A 6,297-nucleotide genomic window follows, 5' to 3' on the forward strand; every position below is an offset into this window, starting at 1 on the left:
TTATCATTTTGCATAGTGTATTCCAATTTGTGCTAGACTTGATTAGATGCGTGTTATAAATTTGGGGCAATAATGTCTTAGAAGTGACATCATCTTTTTCTCATTGCCTCTTATAAAGCATAATTTCCATCTTTTCCAGTACTGATGGTGTTTACTTTGATCATTACATTAAGGCAATGTCAGCAAAGCTTTCCTACTGTCCAGTTATGCTCTAACCCCTTGTCATTAATACATACTTGGTGACAAGATAGTTTGAAATGATAGATATCCCACTCTTCATCAAACTTTGATATACCCATTAACTGTTTTATATGTATTTGTAATGATTTACCACTTGCTATTTTATTCAATGGATTAAATTCATTATTATTACTATTTATTTTAATGATAAAATTATTCCTTTTTTGGTCATCAGGACCCCATTCAAGCAGGCTTCTGGGGGGGGGGCGGGTCATCGTTTTTGAGCACTTATGACACTACAAGTGTTCCATCTTATGCTTTCTTTGCTAAAAGCAGATTTAAATACTAGGATGCTTCTTCTCACTGTACCATTCTATTTGTAAATGATTTATAAAAGTAAAAGAAGAAATGTTTTTCCATTATGACACCAAACCTCCAGAGTGGATTTACATCTTTGACATAATTTATTTCCATTCATAACACATAAAGTGTGTTAGGCACTTAAATACAAATTACTTTTAGCTATCTGGAATAGAAGTGAAAGCAAACTGTTGAACAACAACAACAACAAAATACAAAAAAAGAAAAAGAAAGGGCCAGATCAAGTTCTAATGCCAAATGACTTATGAAAATTCAGTTTTAGAACAGTGGATAAAAGCCCTGGCCTGTGTGCTCAATGGTAGAGCATTGTCTGGGGCACCAAAGAGTCTTGGGTTTGAATCCCAGTCAAGGGCATGTACCTGGGTTGCAGGTTCATTCCCCCTCTGGTCGGGGTGCATGTGGAAGGCAACCAAATGATGTGTCTCTCTCACATCTTTGTTTCTCTCTCTCCCTCTCTCCCTCCCTTCCACTCTCTAAAAATCATTGGGGAAAAAAATATCTTTGGGTGAGGATTAACAAGCAAACAGAAAAGAATGAAAAGAACACTGGATAAAATAGGGGAAACATAAATGCATGTTCAATTTTGAATATTTTTTTTACCCTGACACCAAAATATATGTATGTAAAGATTATAGAAAGGATTACGTTCATACTGCAGGGCACTGATAACTCAAGGAACTGATTCACATGCAATTATTACCCCCAAAGAGTTAGCAAGAAGGACAAATTTGAAGAAGGAAGATATAATGAGAGCAAAAAGAAAAAAAAAAATCTGCAAATATTTTAGCTGACTCTAAATTTCTTTTTTACCCAAGTGGCCACTAAGCCTTTTATTTAACTTACACTTGCTATGTTAGAACACCCTTCTCAAGAATTGGCAAACCTGATCTAAGATAAATCCAATACGGTCATCTCTGAAAGGAATGGGTTTACTGAGAGATGAGTAAACCCGTGAGAACTGGAGTCTGAGAGACTGCAAATATGGAGGAAGCCCGAGAACAGTGTGATGCGGGGTCAGCAGCCAGGCCTGCCGTGAACAGAAGTAACCATTATGTACTTGTCAGACTTTATGAGACAGTGTAGATATTAACAGCATGGGAAGCAGCCAGATCCAGCCTTTCATTCCTCTCCTCTCTGTAGCTGTGTCTAAAACCTGCACCAATGACCATTGGGATTTGTAACACCCTTTGCCAGTCACAGAGGCCAGACGGTCATTAAATTGGATATAAACAAGGCAGGAATGAAGAATGGTGAATGGACGGTCCGTACCTCCTATGAAACCATCTGGAGAAAACCCAGATTTCCCAGATGTAATCATGGACCTTAGTGTTCAAATTGGCATTGCCGCTCTGAAATAAATGGAGGTAAGCTCATTTTGTGTGAGGTGGGGGAAAACATAAAAAATGTTTGCCACTGAGCAAATATTATACTTAGAGACATTGGAAGTCTTCAGGGCTCACACTAACTCAACATACATTCATGCATTTATCTTTCTCATTTTGTTCAGTGTATTCATAAAGTTGATCCTCAGATTAATTGGAACAACCTGTATGTCTTCCTTAAAAATAATTAAGTGAATCTTAATTTTATGTAAGAAAACTAAAGAAGTCTACCTAGAAATGACAGTAGTTCCCATAGAGTTGTAAAATTACTCTTCATATTAAGTCCTGTTGCATGTAATGGGAGCAGAACTCCTCTGGGGCGCTCCCCGGAACCCTGTGACCTCCTCTCCCTGGAGGTGGACAAGCCCGAGGAGAGTTATTCAGATAACAGTGACCTGAAAGAGATTTCCAATCCAGCCACAGAGAAGACTCCAGTGTTGGCCCGTTTTTTGCTGTACATCATTAAAGCACTACACGCAGAGGCAAAACTCTCACACAGTTAACGAAGCTGAGACTTCAGAGACCCTCACTTGTGCGAACCACTTCCGCAGCAGAGAGAGGCCCCAGCAATTTCATATTAATTATTGTAAGTTATACATCTTAATGAGTCCCCCCCAATTGTATGTTGCAAGCCGCACAAAGAATACTATGGGTGCTGCCATCTTTGTGTCAGAGTGATGGTTAGTTTGCATATTACTCTTTTATTATATAGGAGATATATATATGTATATATATATCTCCTATTATCTCCTAACTAAATTTATGTCCAGGCAGGGTATACAATTATTTATTAATGCTCCTTCAAGTAATGTTATTTGAATATTGGCCTGTATAAGGGACTAGGCTAAAACTTGTAAAGAGAAAAAAAAATTCACAGAATTTGACTCTCAAAGAGTTTATATTCTAGTAGAAGAGAGAGGCAGAGATAAAAATGTAAAGAGTAGGAAGCTAAACTTATTGCACACAAGGTTCTCTGTAGCCAACACATATGGGTTTGCAGAAAATTAGACAGAGGCTTTAATGAAAAAATGGAGTAAGCCTTTGAAACACACATTGAACTTTTGAGTGTGCTGTGACTATATTTATGTGGTTGTTAGGTAGTCTTTTTTGGATACTGCTGTCTAAATTTACTGGAGGTCTTTGGGGATATAGCATAATGGGCATAAAGACAGGAAACATTTGGAAAACTAACATCATTTAAACAAGAAAAAAAAGTTGTTATTTATACTTCAATGCCCCATTGTGTTTTGAAAGCATAATGACCCTTTTTAATCAGGCTGTGGGAAGTCATAAAATACCACAAAATTTACCATTGCTTTATAGCTAAGGAGGACATGTTTTATGTCATCACTAGGTATCTAGACTCTTTTTTTGGTATCTGAAGTCTCAGTTCATTCTAGTAAGTACATTTTTCTGCTAACTTATATTAAGTTCTAAAAAGTGAGTTAACAATAGAGGAACCTAAAAGTAGGTTTTCTAAATTTCCATGCAGTTTAATTTCACCAACATTTCATTAACTTCACAAATGTGTCAGTTCAGGATTTCATTCAAACACCATGTGAACTCTAGATCTCTTCTAAAATAACGTATGTGTGCTACCTACACAGTTTGAGGGCCTCTGCTGACATCAAGAGCAAATTTAAATGAATAGAAAATTAAATCAAAGTTGACAATTCTTCAAACCATGTATATAACCAAACTGACTTTAAAACAAATTGCTTATAATCACCTCAGTTATTCACAGAAAATATGGCATTAGTGAACCCCAACTATAGGAAGAGTATGTTTATTTCATAACAGGCATATTCTCATAGCAGAGGTATAATCTTGGCTAATTATTCATTCAACAATGATAAATTCAATGCTTAAAATGTGCCAATAGGCTAGGCTTTGTTCACAATAGACTGGAAATCCAGGGGAGATAGACACAGAAAAACAAACAAACAAAAATTATAGCAGAGCAAAGACAGTGCCATAAAGGAAGTAAGAACAAATTGCATTCACAGCACACCTGGAACGCATTGCCCTGCCTTAGGCTGGGAGGTGATCCACCAAGAGGAAGTGACAATTTCTGTCTTTTAGGAAAAAGACTTGGCACCTTGAGGTAAAGAAGGACATAGGTTTTTCAGGCAGGGAAACAGATTGCAGAATGGCATGAAGCCGTGGCAAAACCTGCTTTCTCAGGGAATGGCAGATTCTGTGACTGGATTTGAGAAACGGCTTGGGCAGGTGCAGAGAGGGGGAGCAGCCCACAATCAGACTGCGGAGGGCAGGATTCATTCGTGTGGACAGCAGGATGTCTAGCGAGGGTTGAAGCTGGGAAATGACATAATCAGGTTAATTTTGTGAACAGGCAGCACTTTGGGTAATGTGGAAATGAAATGTAGGTGGTGAAAAGTGGAGAAAAGTGTGAGCAGATGAGAAGCATTTGAAATGGGCCTTAGAAGGGGTGATATGTTTCGGACCTAAAAGCAGTGGAAATAGGACAGGAAAAAAGAGCAGATTTTAGGACAACAACAACGCTGAGGCAGATTCCCTAGCACTTGCTGACAAACTGACCAAGACATTGTGGAAGAAAGGGGCCACATGCGAACCTGACAAGCTCAGGGGAGGCCTGCATGGCAATCTTGCCAACTCAGAGACCTAAAGTAACCCCAAAGGATGGTCTGAAATTAAACTTGAACTAAAAGCAGTCATGGTGAGTAGTCACCTCCTAAACTGGTATCTTCACTGACAAGGTCAACCTTTACCTTTAACTGAGCCTATCTGTCTTTTTGCACCTATGATAACATATCCTTGAAATGTCTGGGTAACTTGTAACTTCCCTTTTTCCGGACCCCTTGGGGCACAACCTAACATCTGGGCGCCAGGACAGATACCACAGATTCCTTCATTGTTATGTTAATTGTTCCTACACCCACCTGAGTATGTGTCTATCACTTTGCTTTTTATCCAATCCCAGGGGTTTCCCCACTTTGCTTTCTCCCGCCTCTCCGGTCTATCACCAATGGATTTCATGTAACCCACCTACGTCCCTTCCTATGATTGCAATGTATAAATACAGATGTAACCCTGCGTTCTCAGGGGCATTATCTCAATCCGTTGAGATTCTGATTCCCGACAATGTTGACAGTTTGGCTCAAATAAACTCACAAAAATTCTTTACAGCTTTGAATGTTTTTATTTTAACAGCATGAAACTTGTGGAAAGAATCTTTTAACGTAAAACCACTTGCTTGAAAGATTGGGGAATTCTCCTAACTGAGATGCAGAGTGTGAGAAGAGTACCAGGTAGAAAGAAAATCTCCATTTTGGACACATTGATATGAACTTCCTTTAAATAGAAATTTTTCTGCAAACAGATGAACTAATACCATGACCTCTAGTCGCTAATGATATTCCCTCAAATCCATCTTCTGCATTGCCATCAAACTGGCTACAAAAAATCAATTATGACCATATTATTCATTTTACTTAAATCTTTTACTGGCTCCATGGTACATAGAGAAAAAGGGTTTCGGGTTCTCTTTTGGACTCCACAATGCGGACCTGTGGTGAGCCGGCACGGCCATGGCATACTCAGCCCCAGGGCGCCTTATGTGCTGCGCCAGCTCAGCCAGGTTCAGTGACCCTGAGAGGGGGCGGTGAAGGATCGAGAAAAGACAGACAAGAGAAGAAAGCTGGGTCTGGGTGGGACGCTGCTCCCGGATGGAGAGAGACAGTGCCACGGACTACAAGCTGTGTCTTCATTTTATAGCCAGATTCCACGAGGCAAAGTAAGGGCGTGGTCAAGATGTTTAAAACATTCTCGTGGGTTTCGACCCTACTCAATTACATGCACCTGAACTCTATCAAACCCACATCACTCAGGCACGTGGGGCCACGTGTTCGGACCATAGGTTCAAGCTTACAACTATAGCTGTTGGCTATAATTGTGCTGGGAGGGCTCTGCTCTCCAAGCTGGGACTTGCACGTGGCCATGAGAGGACTGTGCCTTCTCATTAGTCCGAGGCTTGAACCTGTCCAAACACTGTAGCCGTTCTCCACACGGACCCTCCTGCCTCTCTTGCTGCACTCCTTTTTGAGAACATTGGCTTCAGGTAAATTGATTTATTACTATTTCTCTTCCCCCAAGTAGGCAAGGTTCCGATAATACTCCATTAGCTTATGCTCTGGTACAACAGTTTCTCTTGAGAGAAAGTCTTATTAAGAATAGAATGCCATGACTTATTTGAAAATGTTTTCTTGTCACCTTTTTTGCTAGAAGGGATCTTTTTCTCAAATAATTACTGTGAGAACCTGGTCAAGTTCCTGGAGTGAAAATTCACAAAACTTTTGCCAACCCCCACCCCCCC

This window comes from Myotis brandtii, unplaced genomic scaffold (assembly GCF_000412655.1).
Source record: "Myotis brandtii unplaced genomic scaffold, ASM41265v1 scaffold53, whole genome shotgun sequence".
Classification (NCBI taxonomy): Eukaryota; Metazoa; Chordata; class Mammalia; order Chiroptera; family Vespertilionidae; genus Myotis; species Myotis brandtii.